The 19990-nt window shown below is 34.1% G+C and overlaps 1 protein-coding gene across 1 annotated transcript in view; it reads left to right on the forward strand.

Annotated features, from left to right (window-relative positions):
• LOC132563566 (phospholipid-transporting ATPase IA-like) overlaps positions 1-19990 on the forward strand; it is a 52082-nt gene that overhangs the window by 854 nt on the left and 31238 nt on the right. The gene's annotated exons all lie outside the window — the stretch shown is intronic.

Below are 19990 nucleotides of genomic sequence, written 5' to 3' on the forward strand. Positions count from 1 at the left end.
TGATGACTGTGAGTCACTTATAGATGATGACATCTGTGAGTCATATACAAGTGATGACAAATGTGAGTCACTTACACATGATGACAAATGTCAACCACTTACAAGTGATGACAAATGTGAGTCACTGACAAGTGATGACAACTGTGAGTCACTAACAAATTTTAATGAATAAGCCACTAACAAGTGATGACAGCTTTGAGTCACTATATATAGTGATGATGACTGAGTCAATAATGAGTGAAACAACTGTAAGTCACTAACAAGTGATAAAAATTTTGAGTTACTAGTACATATAAATGATGATCACTGTGATTTATTAACAAGTTTTGAAGACTGTGAGTCACTATTAAGTGATGTAGACCGTTGATTGATGATTTTGAATAATCAACAAATTGTGAATGATTGTACATGGTATAAAGTAATTTTGTTCACAAAGTCAAAGTAATGATATACTGTGGATTCATTTATTTTCGTTGGGTTCAATTTTCGTTGTTTCTACAAATTAGACAGTTTCGTGGACTCATAAATTCGTGGATTTTTGGTTCTGTGGGAAAAAAATAAAAACGTTAGAATTTTCTCTTTTTGCTTCCAGTCGATTTTTTTTCTGTTTGTATTAAGGCTATGTTCACAGGAATTAACACTAATGACAAGAATAAAAGAACGTTTTTTTTTCAAGATGGCGTCCTGTGTTTTTATAACGCTGTTTACAACAGTCTCGCATTAATATCAAACCACAAATCAGTATATATCCTGGCGTGTAATCAATCGGTAATTATCAGAAACAATTGTTTTCAGTGGATAAACATTGTGTGCTGATCAGTCGGTGTACCGCAGTCATATGAAAACACCACGCGTATCGATGGGACCATGTGTGTAAACAGGTGTGTAAACAAGATCTGCATTATTAATAATTATTGTGAACCTGTAGTCGGATAGAAATACAGATCCAATCTTCAATCGACAAGATGGTCCGATCAAGCCTAGTGTCCACAGTGTCGCTAACGACTGCGATCCCATCATACTTAGCATCACAATGGGTACTTACCCTTTGTTATGTTTAATAATATATAATTATATATCGTTGACACCAATTTAGCGTATCCATGTCGAGCCTCAGACTACCCGACTCCCGACTAATTACGGGGCTTCTGTCATTACCGGTGGACGTTTCCGGTGTCGGCAAAGATTACTTGGTCAAATTTCAAAATTACTTTAGTAAGTAGTTCATATTTCGTTGTGTTTTTAAATTCGTGGATTTGCTCATCCACGAAAACAACAAAAATTGGACCCCCACGAAATAAAATGAATCCACAGTAACCTTATGTAATTAGCTATACTTCAATAGTTAACTAAGTACTTGGAGATTAGTTTAAATTGTTAATATCTGTTTAATGTCATATTAACCACAAGCTTTTACAATCGACAATTTTTTCATTCCAAAAAGAAATTTATAACAAACCTATTCAAAGCCGGATGCAATATGTCATGTAACAAAAAATCATAGCAATATTTACATTGTGTAGCCTACATTAATTGTGTTAGAAATGTATCTTATACACATATTCATGTTATGATGTAATTACATTGATGAATGGTTGCATGTATGTTTAGTGATCTGATTTCAAGGAAACATTTATGTTACATGTGGAGTGATCCCTGTCCAATTTTTATATGAAACCCTTTAGTAAGATATAATTACTTAATTAATTAATTATATAATTGATAAAATTGGATATGGGTTTTGCTTATTCGCTTGGCAAATATCGTAAGCTATGTCTTTGCAGTGTAATTGGTAGGAAGAGGTTGAGGGTATGTTTAAATGTATGATATAATTAGGAGGAGGAAGGCAGGTATGCTTTGTTTCAGTTAACCCTATGACAACCTGCGAGTATATGAGTTTAGATCTGAGGCTAAATGTTTGATATCTGTTTGCAGTCATTACTCTGGTTATCACTTTCTAATTCAAGACGTAGTGGCTTTGTAAAATCCAAAATAATCATTGATTCTGCAAGTTTGAACAAAGAAAATTTGTGTTGTATCATAAATGGTAGAGAGGAGCGGTAATTTGTATTAGCCTTATATCAATAAACCAATAAATAAATAATCTTAGATCTCAATAAAAAAAAAAGATGTACAACTTTAGATCTTTGATTATGAGCATGATTAAAACATGTTTTTAAACATTAGGGCATTCAGTGCTATATCTAGGTCTGTTGCCTACAGCTATGTCATTTAGTACACTTTATCCAGCTGTATATACAAATGTATTTAAATGTGATCAGAAGCAAGTTGTTACATTGTTAGAAAAGACTTCTGATAGAGGGACATTTCCTAGCCAAATGGATCAACTAATACAAATTGATTAGAGCAATGTTTTGAGATGTCTACAGAGTATTTTAAAGGTGTCTCGATCGATTATACTACATGGAAAATGTTACTACAAACATAACCTGGAAATATGATAGACCTTGGAGTTTAAGGTTGTAATTTAACTGCAATGGAGACATCTTGGTGTTATAAGAACAGCCTCATGCACAAGGACTCCTTGCTATAATAAGAATTCCCATGGGGAGTCGGGAACTTTAGCATATTATTGGGACACAACACACTATAAATACAGTGCTTCATTGTATTGTTTGGACTATTGCTAGAACATCACAATGTTATCCGAGGACTGAATCGTTAGGACTGTTGGAAGATTTTGGGATCGCTATAGGGAAATTTGGGTTGGTTTCAGAACTGTATATGAGTCTAAACTCTTGGGAGTTTAATAAATGAAAATAGAAATAAATATAAAGAGGAACCCTGAATCTACTTGAACTACATTTCAGGAGAGGCTATAAAATTTGTGGTACTGTTATATGGGACACCTTGTTGAATATGTAGTATTGTGGTGTGGGACTCTTGGTTAAATCTGTGGTGAGAGACTCCTGATGAAACATGTGATCTGGGATTCCAGGTTAATTATGTGGTACTTAGGTGTGGAACTCCTGGTTAAATCTGTGGTAGTTAGGGGTTGAACTCCTGGTTAAATCTGTGGTACTATGGCATAGAACTTCTGGTAAAAATGGTGGCCTGGGATTCCAGGTTAAATCCCTTGTGCTTAGGTGTGTGTTCCATGGTAAGTCTTTAGTACTTAGGTGAAGGACTCTTGGCTAAATCTGTGCTAAGATGCAATGGTTTGTCCTATACCAGTTATGATGGATCCACCTACTGCCACACTATAGGTTATCTCCATGTGTAAGTGCTATAATGTAATGGCCTAGGGGAAAGATTAGCCTGCGTCTGTTTTGCTGTCATACCACAGGACATGACACTGCCTGAATCATTGTAGTCTAGTGGGTGACCACAATCTATACAGGATTTACTGATGGTGGCTGCATAGCAAACACTACACGATTCTACTGTGAAATAACATTTTTCTTCATCCACTTTAAATAGTTTTGCGGACCAACAGCTCTGGTAAGATGAATGACTATAGGTGACTGTCAATGTAACCACAATCTGTGTCTTTTAAAGTTTAAAATCATTGATTACATGTATGTATGTATATAAGTATGTATATATACTGTTTGAATAAGAATACTTTTGCTTTGCTGTTGTATACATACAGTATTATCTAGTTTGAAGTGCATGTGACTTTAGTACAGAAAGTGAGGGGGTTGGGTTAGAGGGAGAGGGTAGGAGTGGAACTGTGATAGCTTGAATGTCAATATAATGTCAGCTAGGTTTTGCAACTTAAGATGATTCAAGATCCAGAATGTGTGGTTCAGTGTACTCCTGGCGGTTTGTGTTACTCAGGTTGTTTAAAGATCACATCATACTGTGCTTTTTTGTTTTTGTCCATCACATGTGGGACACATGCACTCTGAATAGCATAAGGTAGGCCTCCCTTATGGTGTTCAGTGAGGTAAATAACAAGCTTCTACAAGGAGGTCCAACTTTAAATGACCTTGACTGATTACTGGGCAGTGGACCCTGTAAACAAACAATGACTGGAATGGTATGTGACCAAGCACATCATTGTTTTGAAGCCAGAATTCATTTTTTAACTTTACTGAAAGCCTGAATATAAGATATTGTTTTTCCATAGTATAGAATCTCATGTGTAAGAGATTCTGTCCCTTTATAATACTATTCACCAGTTTTAGTTTATGAAAGTTATATAAAAAAAATTATATAAATAATATTGTTATACTTGTATGGATGGTCAGTCATGAGCATTTACCTAACATACTGAGTCTATCAAACTGTCGTGGTGTTATACCACTGCTTGTTATTTATCTATGTATAGCAATCAGACTAAATGTTATATATATATATATTATCACATTGTAATGTGATGCGGTGAGTCTTAAAAGTGTAAAACCACAACTTAGACATCAATGCAACACAGAGTTGTAAGTCCTTAAGTATGCCTTTGACACACATATAGGGGCATACCTTAGGCTTATATAGAATGTGTTGTTGGGGCTTATTCATACTATTGAAACTGTGGTATTATACTTTGTCTTCATTAAATACTCAATTGTCATCCACAACTCAGTATGGTAGAACATAAGCATTTATTCCTCAGTGGGCCAACACATAACCTCTGACTCCATGTCCGGAGGTATGTGAAATAAAATTGATGTTGATAATACTAAATACATATAGAAAGTAGATATTGGTGGGCTTATTATCAGACATGGGTTTGTTGCCAGACAAATATGGTAATGCACATGTTTTATATACTGTGTCACTCAAGATGGGGGTTAGTATTAAGCAAGACAGCCAATGTTCAGCCATCAGAACATTTGTTAATTTAACGGTTAAGACATAGGGAAGTCGCAACCCACAGATATCTTAACGATCAGCGCTGATGTAATTACACTGAAATCATTATAGCTACTGTTACATGTTTCTTTTGTATATATTGATTCACAGCCATATGTACAGTGTAATATTCATTCCGTCAGTCACTGCCATTTTCCGTTGCCATTTTCCGTTTGGTTTAATATAGATGTGGAGTTTTAGAGGTTCAGTCTGCCTGGCTGGACATGAAGTGTGGTTATGTGGAAATAATGTCATTATCTTTACTTGTTCTTTCTGAAGTCAATTATTCCTTGCACAGCTTTCACCGTTATAGTTTCTTAAACTAACTTTGTCATTATAAGTCATACTCCTTCCACCATTATATAGTCCTGACACTGAAACAATGGTGTTTACATCTGTAATGCCATGGTGAGATTGATTTCCAGGTTTTTCTGTAGTCCTCAGTTCATTTTTCTTATCTATATACATACTGCTTCAACATTAAATACAAGTCTCTATGTTTTAAGCAAAAGACTTGATATAACTTCTGCAGGAGTTAAAACTTTTGAAGTGCTTTTTAATTAGCAATAATACGATCTAATCAATTAATTAATTTCTAAATTTCATTTGTTAGATGAAGAAAATATGTCTCCATTTTTTTTTGTTTAGTGAGTTTCTGGGACATTTTTTTATAAAATGATAATTATTATTTATTATAAAATGACAGAAAAACATAAATATTCTATAATTTATGAAAAACATTTTTCCATCATGGTTGTGATGTATTCAGTGTTCGTTATTGTGTAGTGTTTAAACATCAGGTGAGATATCAGGAAGTATTTGTTATAGAAGCTTATATATATTTCCTGCAGGCATTCCTGTCACACTGATAACTGTAATATATAATACTGAAGGGCATGAAACAGAGAATACAACATCAATACAATTATACTTGTTGTTTCATTGTGGGTGCCTTCATTTTCACACCTTTAGAACATTTGGGGCCTGGTATACCTAGATAGATATAAAACTGGGAAGTACTTGCATTCTCTAGTATTTGTTTCCAAGTTGGCATTGGTTCAAAGTAAATTCTTAAATATGAAATCCATGCAAGTGATTGATTGAAATCTATCATCAGGACAGTTTTGATGTAAAAGCAACATGTCACATGATGATAGCTAGCTATACTTGTAAAGTGCTTCTTTATAAGGACATAGCTAAGGTGGGGAAGACGGTGGGGGGGTTCGGGGGGGTGGGGGGGGTGTTGAAGAATGAGGTTTCAGTTTTTAACCCCACCATGATCAAATGTACAAATGGACTGTTAAATCCCCCTTTGGTCCAAAATGATCATTTTAGGCCTGATCGAAAAACAAAATGACAGATATGCAGCCATCTTGGATTTTGGCAGTAATGCTTTTTTATCACTATTTCATTAGAAGTATTGGATGGGTCTTTCACAAATGTCATATATAGGTGCCTCTTTCTGATTTTGCTATGTATCGGTAATAAGAAAATAAGAGGTAGGGGTCAGATTCTTTTGTGTTTTCACCTCCTTAATCACGGAGACTGACTTCCGTAGGTGACAGTGAAGTATGTATATGTGCTGTTATAGGTTATAACACTCACATTTGTCAGGGTATACACTAGACAAACTAAGCTACTGTAGAAATGTTACATGCTGGTAGCCTGTCATATAAACACTTTATCAAAGCTGGACACAGGCTTTGTTTTATACACAAGATTTTTCTATACAAGCATCTTTCAAGTGAAGTACATGTAGCACATGTATCAGCATTCTCCAACCTCCAACCATCCTCCATGTGTTGTACTGGGAATAATCCACGGAATAATCCACAGAATAATCCACGGAATAATCCACGGAATAATCCACGGAATAATCCACGGAATAATCCACAGAATAATCCACGGAATAATCCACGGAATAATCCACGGAATAATCCACGGAATAATCCACTGAATAATCCACGGAATAATCCACGGAATAATCCACAGAATAATCCACAGAATAATCCACAGAATAATCCATATCTATGCTGTAGGATTCATGATTCTATACATAACTACCAAAGATATCATTTTAATCTTAACTGCTTTAAGTCTCTTGTGGAATAAATGTTCAGTATTTCATGTCTGGTGGAATAAAATGTTCTGTATTTCATGTCTGGTGGAATAAAATGTTCTGTATTTCATGTCTCTGGTTGAATAAAGTGTTCTGTATTTCATGTCTGGTGGAATAAAATGTTCTGTATTTCATGTCTCTGGTTGAATAAAGTGTTCTGTATTTCATGTCTCTGGTTGAATAAAGTGTTCTGTATTTCATGTCTCTGGTTGAATAAAGTGTTCTGTATTTCATGTCTGGTGGAATAAAATGTTCTGTATTTCATGTCTCTGGTTGAATAAAGTGTTCTGTATTTCATGTCTCTGGTTGAATAAAGTGTTCTGTATTTCATGTCTCTGGTTGAATAAAGTGTTCTGTATTTCATGTCTGGTGGAATAAAATGTTCTGTATTTCATGTCTCTGGTTGAATAAAGTGTTCTGTATTTCATGTCTCTGGTTGAATAAAATGTTCTGTATTTCATGTCTCTGATTGAATAAAATGTTCTGTATTTCATGTCTCTGGTTGAATAAAGTGTTCTGTATTTCATGTCTGGTGGAATAAAATGTTCTGTATTTCATGTCTGGTGGAATAAAATGTTCTGTATTTCATGTCTCTGGTTGAATAAAATGTTCTGTATTTCATGTCTCTGGTTGAATAAAGTGTTCTGTATTTCATGTCTGGTGGAATAAAATGTTCTGTATTTCATTTCTCTGGATGAATAAAATGTTCTGTATTCCATGTCTGGTGGAATTAATGTTCTGTATTTCATTTCTCAGAGGGAATAAAATGTTCCAGGCTGATCTAATTGTAATAATGATAGATAATTATAATTAGAGATGTCTCCAGACATTGACAAGTTAAAACTGAGGTTTGAGTGTACATGTAGTTATAAGATTTGTTTATCTGCCTAACTTCATTAGGTTTTATGGTACTTTGTTTACAGATGTTTTTTGAAGCAAAGAACCTTAAAATACATCCTTGAACATGAAAGTGACGTACCAGGTAGTTTACTTCCTTCTATATATAATTACCCCCACTCAAGTCTGTACAGATTGATGATATAGCTTCTCCATTAAGCCTATGGAATTCTTTGATTTATCTTAGTCGCTAAGTATATAGGTACGTAATTTAGAATATGAAGGTTAAATCTTCTATTTCGCATCTGACCTCAAGTACTTAACCCAACATTTATCCTTCACTGTGAAATAATTCAGCACTCCAGAAAACCGCTATGTGTACATGTATTACTATACACAAGACCACTTTGCTGTTATCGCATTATATTCATAGTTTTATTTTTTTGTCGACAGCCAATTCACAAATTTCTTACCTTCAACATTAATTATTCTTTCATTACCTGAGAACCTGCCAGTATTTTAAGTATTTTTAGGGATAAAAATATATATCAAAAATTTTTATTCCAACCTTCAGTTTTGATAGCATTATATAAATGAGGTCTGTGTTATTTGTTCTTTTCTTTAAAGCCTTAGTGAACTGCTTTGATAGAGAAAGAAAAGTAGATGAAATAGAGAACTCGATAACATTCTCAGAAGATCTAGGTTTTTGTTGTGTTAACATGTTTTGGCATACTAGGTTTACCGTCTTAAGAATAATGAAAATTTCAAAGCACATGACTCTTAGGACTGCCTAGTAACTAAACATGTTGTTTTGACATGACGTCGTAGATAGATGTGCTGCACGGCTGATGATGTTGTAATATAATTGACATCACATTGTATGGAATTTCTCTTAATGTATACATATCACCGCAATATTTACATTATAGAAAGATATGGTTTCCTACTATCATTGATATGAGATAGTGATAAAGAAGTATCCAAAATTAATATTTATGCTCTTCAAGACGGCTCTCAAGTGCTGCTTTCATATGTTCAGATATCATTAAGTACACTTGTATATAATGATATTTTCATTCTTTAATGAACATGTATGCACTTGTAGTGTCCAGTTTCATTCCACACAAATATTATGATGCATTCCTTGTAGATTTTTTGTGCCTAATATTTAATCCTTTTGTCTCTGTTGTGTTTAGGAACAATGTAACAGCTTCCGCTGTATGTAGGCACATATTTAAATTTTTAGAAGCTGTTTTAAGGCTGATTACTTCCACGTTTTAGACATAATGTCCTGTTGACATAGTTGACGTGAAAGTGGTTTGTGTTGGTTTCCGTTTCTATAATCGGCGAAATGGCCATGGCATTCGTTCACAAATAGAGTTGGAAGTTCATCCGATATATTGGATTCCACATTTTAGACACTGTATCATATAAATAGAACTACTCGAGCTGCAGGTCATGCTGGGTTTGATGACAAATGTTTGTTGGCTGGAATTACTGGAATTGAAGTGCAAGTCTCCATAAAAGGACACAGACTGCATGCTTTTTGACAGGGTTGATTTCCTGGTGTGTTGATAGGTGGATTTAAATCAGTCTTCACAAAAAGATTCTTTAAGTTGTTTGCAGGTGGCCTGACATGGTTCAGAATTCCTGTGTGGTCAATAAGAGACTTTTCAATATGTTGACGGTGCGGGTCAAATTATTTTCTGTTGTATTGATAAAAAAAGTATATAAAAAGCAATTTTTCAAATTTTTAAAAATAAACATGATTGTTACAACAGATTAGATAACTTATATAAACAGTCATATTTTTAAATGAAATATTTAAATAAATTAGAAAGTAATTATGTCGAATTAATGATGTGCTGAAATATAGCTTTATTCTGTCACTGCCAGATACAGCAAAATATATGTAGTAGGTATATTCTAACAGAATACAGTATACCAGTATGTATGACCAGGAGAGGTATTGACCGTTTTGAATGTTGTGTTGATACAGTATACGTGTGACCAGGTCATGTGACCAGGAGAGGTACTCGCAGTCTTGAATGTCTTTCATTATTTTATTCGAAGCTTACTGCAATGTAATATTGATTCTATTTGTATGGAACTTTCCCCAAAAATGTCATAGTCTCCTTTCATAATCTAGGAATAAAATGGAATCCTAAACACGGTATTGGTAATGGCACAGATTTACCAAGGTTTGTAAAATCTATCACAGATCCGTAAAAATGGCTTACATTGTCATCATTTTTACTTTTGCCTGGTGAATTTCTACTTAGAGACTCAGAGATACTTGAGTAGAAGATTTCATCCCATGCATCCAAAATTATGTTGAAGCTGATCGCAATTTATCTTTGAGTGAAGCATGATGGAATTTCAAAACAGAGATATAATTATTTTCATAAGTAAAATAGGCCAAGCAGTATGTTAAGGGAAGCCTTGCGTGTGTATTGCTGTATTTAGTGTTCTAAGACATGAACTCTGTGTAAGTATCACACAAATGGTACCACATCAGACTGTGTAAGTACTATGTTTGCTAGTCCACTTAGATGTTTAGACCATCTGCTATCCTTTTTGTACATTAAGAGATTACCGCTGGTTTAGACAATAAGAATAAACATATTTGTATTGATTTTAAAAAGCATATGTAATGTACTACAACTTCTAGAAGATGAATATGTTAAATTTAATAGTCAGAGTTTTTCTCAGAATTGACTTTTTTTTTTTTTAAAACAAACATTCTGTTAATTAGAAGCAATTTTTGTAGATTGAGAGTATTGGTTCTTATAGACAGGTACCTCTGTATTATAGCTGTTAACAATCCCTACCAATATCATACTGTTGTGTTTTAAAATACTTGGTGTGTTAAATGGCCTACAATTAGATGTCAGGAAATGGATACATAAAGATATTAAAATGTCTGATATATATATATATATATATATATATATATCAACCATTATTTATTTAACAACAATTGGAAAAGAAGGGTTAAGCTTACCACTGTATGTTAACCAATCCTGTTGGTTTGGATGGAAATATATAAAGGATCCTACTGTGGGGAGGAATCTAGAATACCCCCAGAAAACACACACTGGTTGGGTTCATTACCCCTTATACATTTTCACATTCATTTGTGAATCAAACCCAGAACTTATAGATGAAAGGTGAGAATGTTACCACTACACCACCTGACCACTGTATTATTTCACAATGGAGACCATTACTTGACAAATTTGACCTAAGATGACCTTTAGGAGTGGCATGGTAAAGAATTTTTTTGGCAATTTATAATCTTTATAGAAGAGAAAAATTCCAAAATGATGGATTATGGAAAAAAAAATTGTAAATATATTTTTATTTGGTATGTGAATGATAAAACTGGTCACTAGTTCTTCATTCAATAGCTGGCCAGAATATTGTTAAAACTGAAAAAGTCGTATGCTTCTTACATAAATTTCATATAAAATAAAAAATCATGTAAGGCTCCATATTTACTATAGATATTTTTATACTGGTAATAGTTATTGCTGATTTGATGAAAGATATATAATAACGTACCTTTTAGATATACAAGTACAGTTGAAACTCGTTATGTCGAAGTTCAAGGGACCATGGAAAATATTTCGACTTATCCGAATTTCTACTCAAACAAAGTGTCCAAATGAGGTTGACGATATCAGTTTCCTGTTGTTTCGCAAATCAAGATCGTTTAATTTTGTTTTTTTTTTGTTTAGGGAGTGTTGATGTATAAGGAAGAGAATTCAGCTAGGATTGATAGGATGTTCATTGGTGCATCATCTTACTGTCAAGTAGAATATCTTGTGAACTTAGAACAGATTCTTCAGATATGAATGGTTTTTGATAAGATGATGGATGTGTTAATAGAACGGTTTGGTAATAACCAGTAATAGGTTAGACAAGCTTCTGTGATGGTTCAACAAGAAAAAGAATCCGTCCAAGGAAATGTTCAGAACACCATAGAATGAGGAGACAGAATTGTAGGTACATTTATTGATTTCCAGGATGTCCAGTCTCTAACCACTGACTATCTGACCAGAGCTGACCTATTGTATAGGAAAAGAAATGAGAAGTATGGATTGATGAAGATAATAACAGGACTGAGAGTCTATATAAAACTTATGTTAATTTCAGTAAAATTTCAACCTCAAGTGTTTATTGTCTGTAAACCTGATGTTGAGTCTATATAAAACTTATGTTAATTTCAGTCAAATTTAAACCTCCAGTGTTAAATGTCTGTAAACCTGATGTTGAGTCTATATAATACTGTTAATTTCAGTACAATTTAAACCGCAAGTGTTACATCTGTAAACCTGTCGTTGAATTTTTATAAAACAGGTGTAATGTTAATGAAATTTAAACCTCCAGTGTTAAATATCTGTAAACCTGGCGTTAAGTCTATAAAAGTCTTACATGTAGTTTGCAGAAACTTGATGGTGTGTCAATGCAAATTACAGTGTTAACTGTCCAGTATATATGTAAGTGTAGTCTAGGCCTAGAGTTTAGACAGTCCTGACTAACTGATGAGTCAAGACTAAATAGTATTGAGTATATATATAGATATGATGCATACTTAGTGATTGATATAAAACTGTTGTTTAATCTAAGTAAGCCTGATATTTAGTCAATGTTAACCTTTAAAAGTTTAAAATTTGTAAAATCTTGATAAACATGGTTTTGAGTCAATATTAATCTGATGTTGAGTCAGCGTAAACTTTGTTTGGGATTTTGTTTCAATTATGTGTTGAATTTATTTAAACCTGACATGTTTTTCCTTGATTATCAGAAGTACTTGATTTTGTTTTTAATATAAACATGAGAACACTTCAAGTCACTTGTTTCCTGGAACTCCAAAGTTTTAAAAAAAATCTAGGAATTTTCGATGACAACACTATAACATAGAATATAGAAGTTACAACTGAATTTGAGAGATAGGACAAGCAGGTTTCATAACTGAAACAGGTTTATGAAATATTGTGATGCTATTAAAAAATCTGACTTTTTTTTTTTGACTCTGATTTGCTAGTTATGTTGTCAATCGTTTATTTATTTGATCTTTGTTTTGTTTTGAATTGCATCACTCGAAAGACAAGGAGCTAAAAACATGACAATGTATTGTGTAAAGGGAAGGAACTCTAATCGCCTTCCTGATTTTAATTGTGCGGATATATAGATTGTATTATTCTTTTACATTATCATATTATTCCAGCTTTGGTCATAGTTGTGTTTGCTTGATGGAGACATGCATTTATCTGTAGTTCTCAATCATAGGGTTTTATTTCGTTTCATTTCTAGTTTATTGGGACAGTCACTGTAATTAGACGGATAGGGTTCCCTGTGTGGGGCCTCTAGGGTATTGATCCACTGGTGTGTTAGTATTGATTGTGGAGCTACCATTATATTACACAGGCTACCATAGTAGTGCCACACTATAGATGATGAGCCAACAGGTATTGACATCTTAGTTCTACACTAGACCACCAGACTAACATAAACAGAAGGCCGGCTGGTCTCAGTTCTACACTAGACCACCAGACTAACATAAACAGAAGGCCGGCTGGTCTTAGTTCTACACTAGACCACCAGACTAACATAAACAGAAGGCCGGCTGGTCTCAGTTCTACACTAGACCACCAGACTTACATAAACAGAAGGCCTACTGGTCTCAGTTCTACACTTGACCACCAGACTAACATAAACAGAAGGCCTGCTGGTCTCAGTTCTACACTAGACCACCAGACTAACATAAACAGAAGGCCTGCTGGTCTCAGTTCTACACTAGACCACCAGACTAACATAAACAGAAGGCCTGCTGGTCTCAGTTCTACACTAGACCACCAGACTAACATAAACAGAAGGCCTGCTGGTCTCAGTTCTACACTAGACCACCAGACTAACATAAACAGAAGGCCTGCTGGTCTCAGAAATCTACACTAGAGTATACAGGTCTATTGGTCTCACTACTCCACACAATAGACCTCTGGTTCACAGATCTGACTGACCTCACTACTCCACACAATAGACCTCTGGTTCACAGATCTGACTGACCTTACTTCTATACACTACAGACAACTTAGGCACAGGTCTACTGGCATCATAACTTTTCACTACAAACCACTGTGACACAGGTCTACTGGCCTCGTAAATCCACATTATAGACCTTTGCATTGCAGGTCTACTGACCTTTGAATCCTGCAGAATATATTACAGAATCACAGAGAGATAGCTAGCCAAGATGGAATTAAGTACCAATAATTCAGGAATTTAGTCATTAACAATTGATGTGTTCAATTTGCTGATTCTTTTTTGTAATAGGCTCTTTGAGATGCAAAGTTTATCTCATAGTTTATATTGAGAATGGGTTCTTTCTCTGTGCAAACAAGCTACACTGATATTATTCGAGTTAAAAAGGAAACTGATCATGTTTCAGTTCTTGTAACTGATTAATGATTTTAGATGCTTGGAGATCTAATTTACCAAGTTTTTGTCTTCTTTGAGAAATTACTGTGCTTTGATAGTTAGATGATTTGGCTGAGCTTGAATATAGGTCATTGTTAGCAGCATGACGAGCAATTGTAAGAACACTGGAGGCTCTTGGAGGGTAACTCCAAGTAAACAATAACAGTACCAGTAATTCATTTTAGATTAAATTCATTAAAACTTTTATGCTTGTTAATATGTTTTCTTTTCCAAAGTTCATTTGTAAATAAGGATGTTTACAGAGAATGCTTGATGTTGTGTACATTGGCCTTCATTTTATATATCTACTGGAGACCAGTAGAAAATCTGGAGAATATGCAGTCAATGTCTGGGATATCCTATAACTGGGTGGCTGGATTGTCCAGTAGTAACACTGACTCGCCTTTCACCTCGGCGTCTGGGGTTTGATTCCTGTCATAGATGTGAAAAGGTATGGGTTCACCTGCCCGACCATGTGAGTTTTCCTGGTTATCTGCTTTCCTCCCACAATAACACTCCTCACATACTTCCAACAAGAATGATTAATATAAGCTTGTTTTACAATTGTTGTAAAATAAAAAATGTGTGTATATATATATATATATAAATTGTTGTACATGTAGGGTTTATTTCCTTGAATGATCTTTAACGTAAGGGTTGTTTTACAGAATGTAGGTTAATGATGTTGACCTACATTTGACCTACATTTCATGCTTCAGTGACCCTATAGTTTCTTAATTGGGTCATGTTAATTCAATTAAGAAAGTAAAATTCTATATTTATGTTTGTTAAGTTGTAGTGCATGTTATCAGTTATTATAATTATTTGACTTATTGACATAATATTTGTTTACAGACTGAGATAGTTCCAGTTATGAACAATCGTTTAATTAGTTGATATGAAATTTCACAGAGGTTAGTGGTAACTTGTGGAGTCTGCTGGTATCTGGTTATGTATAATAGGGTTATAATTGCCTATTGAAATAACAGCCTGGAGTTCTGTGTATGTTACCATTGATTTTCTGTGAGATTGACACCTTTACTTCAGTTTTGCAGCTACTATACCTTTTCAGCTATAGGAATATTTATATATCTGAAGTGAAGCTAATTGCTTTGGTATTTACAGAATTTCAGCTAAAGCATCTGAGGAAAGTAGGAAACACAGCAGGTGCACATTGTTCCATTTTTATTGGTATTTAAGTACCGGGGTATGAGGTATTTGAAACCAGTTTTGTCTCGGAATTTAACCATAATTTTATACAGTAATTGACAGTTACCATAGCAACACAGGCCAATAACAATTTATTTTATATATAGTAATTGTGATTGTTATACTTTCAACTTATTTTTTGGCCCCTAGAAACAGAAATTGTCTCTGATGGGCAGATTTAGGTCCTACTATTGTTAGACGTTTCCTTGTCATGTTACACATATATCCAGACTGTTATGGAAAATCGGTTGCCACTGGGGATAATATTTTCTCCAAGAATTCTATCCGTCACTATGATATTTTTATTATTGTGAGCCGTCTGTTCAGAACGGCTCGTCATCATTGTCTGTCGATAAATGTAGATATTTTATCATACTTTTCTATATATCAGTGACATTTTCACTTTTTTTCTGCACTTACTGATCTCTCAGTATGTTCTCATTTAAACAATCTAAAAATTAGCTGAAAACAAAAGACCTGGAATATTCATGAAAAAAAAAAAAAAAAATATGAAATTAACAAAAACAAAAAAAAAAAAAAAAAAAATGAAATTTTGACAGTTACTATGGTTCTGAAAAAAAAATAAAACCAAATATTAACTGAAAACTTGCGATTGATTTGTTTGCAAGTTCATGCAATATCACCAAAAGAATTTAGTAAAATATGTAAGCTTGTCCTTTATACTGAAAGGTTTGGGAGGATGATATAACCGTGTGTTTTCTCCCCCATCAATAACATATTAAATGCTGATATTAGGCAGTTCTAACATAAACCGTGAATTATGATAGAGTAAACATGAAAACGCAATTAAGACAAATTGCTAGAGATAGTTTATCAAACTGTAATCCTCCAGTTAAAAAAAAGAAGCAATTCTGCTGATTTTGTCTTATAAACAAATTGAAATCTTTAGAGAGATATGTAGAAGCCATTTTGTGTAAGTAAACATGGAAGTTTTTACACCAACAAACCATTTGGATGAGATATAGATAGAACGTTTCTATTGCCTTGCCATATCGCTTAACATTTACAGTAGCAGGACAGGTTATTATAGAGGAATTCCAGAATTCAATGCACGAAAGTTTATCATAGGTAGATGATTGGGTATCATTAAAAATATCTGATAGGCTTCAGTTTACTCTGAGTCGCTATAGAAACTGACTTTGAATCCTAAGGCCAAGGCAAAAACATATTTGTTAAGTTGGAATAGCAAGCTTGTCAATAATTTAATGTTATAACTGAATATATGTTTTCATGTATGTTAGGATGCATTCAATTTAGCAGCACATTCATGACAAGTTTACAAAAAAGTTTTTCTTTCATATCAGCATGAAATTAAAAAATATTCCCGTCAAAACTTATAATTAATTTCTTAGATATGCTTCAATACAAAAATAACATAAATGTATAAATTTGACAATTTAAAGACAGGTTATTTTGTAACAAATCACCATGCATAAAGCTCATGTGACTTGTGGTGGTGTCATTGACGGTGAATTCATGCCATTTTCAATCATTCAAAACTCCTCCATGTGTGGACTGATCACATTTCAAACAGAAATCTATAAAAGTATAAAATAACATATTTTTGGGCAATAAATCTGGTATTTATTCATTATTGTTTGTGTACATTGTAAGATATTTGAATATTTTATGAAGTTGTAGTCTGTTTTTTTGTTAACATCATTGAAGGGCAGCAATCCACACACCAGGTAAAAGTAAACAGATATTCTGTTCATGAAACAAGAAGTTTTAATAGACCCGCCACAAGGTGGTGTCCTGCCATTGACTCCTCCAGTCATTATCAAGTAGACAGAACAAAATGGGGTTTTGTTTCATTGAGAAATAAAAACGGAAAAAATTGACGAATCAGAAAGCTGCATTTTGCATACAAACAACTTCAGACTGACAATTCTGTACTATCATCCTTTAGCCTGTACATGCTTTACACAAGTTTTTCATAACTGTGTAGTAAATCGACTTAATGATAACTTACTCAACGCCCAGAAGTTAAATGGAATCCTACATCCTCTGACCTTTCAAATGTTGGAAACCTTTAATGTGAGGTCCTTGTGATTTGTCCACAAAAAAATCATCTGCATGAAAATGATTAGCACATGTATTTAGGAACAGTTGGGGATTGTTAAAGTTTAAAGATTTTGAATTTGGCCATAACCTTTAGAAGACATCAAGATAAATGTCTTAAGCTATCGCATCCTGTCAAGCCATCCATTAGGTATGTATACAAATACATCAAACGTCAGTATATCATAGCAGTAAGTTGCAAAGCACACTAGCATTTGATTTCTTCTTTTCAATATTCTGTACAGTTGTTATCTACAATAAGCCCAGGCATCATTGTTTACAATGTTCAGTATAGTAGTTATCAGAAAATAAGCCCAGGCATTATCTGTTGGCATTTGACTTCTTATTTACAAAATTCTGTATAGTAGTTATCAGAAAATAAGCCCAGGCATTATCTGTTGGCATTTGACTTCTTATTTACAAAATTCTGTATAGTAGTTATCAGAAAATAAGCCCAGGCATTATCTGTTTGCATTTGACATCTTATTTACAAAATTCTGTAGAGTAGTTATCAGAAAATAAGCCCAGGAATCATTGTTTACAATATTCTGTACAGTAGTTATCAGAAAATAAGCCCAGGCATTATCTGTTGGCACTTGACTTCTTATTTACAAAATTCTGTATAGTAGTTATCAGAAAATAAGCCCAGGCATTATCTGTTGGCACTTGACTTCTTATTTACAAAATTCTGTATAGTAGTTATCAGAAAATAAGCCCAGGCATTATCTGTTGGCATTTGACTTCTTATTTACAAAATTCTGTACAGTATACAATGTTTAGTACAGTAGATATCGGAAAATAAGCCCAGGAATCATCTGTTGGCATTTGACTTCTTATTTACAAAATTCTGTACAGTATACAATGTTTAGTACAGTAGATATCAGAAAATAAGCCCAGGAATCATCTGTTGGCATTTGACTTCATGTTTACAATATCTAGTTACATAGTAATCAGAAAATAAGCCCAGGAATCATTGTTTACAATATTCTGTACAGTAGTTATCAGAAAATAAGCCCAGGCATTATCTGTTGGCACTTGACTTCTTATTTACAAAATTCTGTATAGTAGTTATCAGAAAATAAGCCCAGGCATTATCTGTTGGCATTTGACTTCTTATTTACAAAATTCTGTACAGTATACAATGTTTAGTACAGTAGATATCAGAAAATAAGCCCAGGAATCATCTGTTGGCATTTGACTTCTTATTTACAAAATTCTGTACAGTATACAATGTTTAGTACAGTAGATATCAGAAAATAAGCCCAGGAATCATCTGTTGGCATTTGACTTCATGTTTACAATATCTAGTTACATAGTTATCAGAAAATAAGCCCAGGAATCATCTGTTGGCATTTGACTTCTTATTTACAAAATTCTGTACTGTATCTGACAATAAGCCGAAGCATCATATGTTTGCATTTCATCTCATTGAATATGAAAGGGCTGATTGACCAGACATGGGCTTTTTGGAAATAAAATTGATGAATTGGGAAGGAAATGATCAGGAATATGTTGTAAATTTTAGGGATATAGTCTAAATATCTTTATTTAGGATTGGGGCCCTTTATTGGCTTATATGTGTGTATAGCTTTTAGTATGGTGTTAACTCATCTTGTCTGGTATGCAGCAAAAACATGTGACATGATATATCTGAATTTTTTATTTTTTTTTTTTCAAAATCCTTTTCAGTTTATGACCGTTTCTTATGTATAAAATTGATATATGTTTTGTTATTGTTTTCTGGTGATATCACCGATGGCCATATACACGTCCTGTTCTTTGGACTCCCTTAAAAGTCAATAAGTATTTGCATACCAATATGTCCTAACCTTATCATCAACCTATGTGTACTTGTGTATCATAACAATAGCCTATAGTACTGACACAATCACCACCAATCTCTAATTATACTACAAACAGTATGTACAAAATTGTATTGATTACTCTCATTAAAATAACATGATGTCTGGTCTTGTAATAGGTCAGCTACCATGGCTGTTCCCAGTGTTACAAACTCGGGAATCACTCGGGGCTTGGCCACCTGAGATTCCAGACCTTTCATACACCTTGGCTGCTCCCAGTGTTACAAACTCAGGAATCACTCGGGGCTTGGCCACCTGAGATTCCAGACCTTTCATACACCTTGGCTGCTCCCAGTGTTACAAACTCGGGAATCACCCGGGGCTTGGCCACCTGAGATTCCAGACCTTTCATACACCTTAGCTGCTCCCTGTCTGTTACAGACTTTGGGATTAGCTTCCTACACCTGATTGTGGATCAGTTATATATAGTACATGGCTGCCCCCTGTCTGTTAAAGAAAAAGTTTGTTCACCCACCAGATTCTGGACCAGTGATGTTAGAGAGACTTGTACTAGTCTGCTCACCCACCAGATTCTGGACCAGTCATGTTAGAGACACTGGTACTAACCTGCTCACCCACCAGA

The sequence above is a fragment of the Ylistrum balloti genome, unplaced genomic scaffold, assembly GCF_031769215.1.
Source record: "Ylistrum balloti isolate Yb309-2 unplaced genomic scaffold, AGI_CSIRO_Ybal_v1 Utg369674, whole genome shotgun sequence".
Taxonomy (NCBI): Eukaryota; Metazoa; Mollusca; class Bivalvia; order Pectinida; family Pectinidae; genus Ylistrum; species Ylistrum balloti.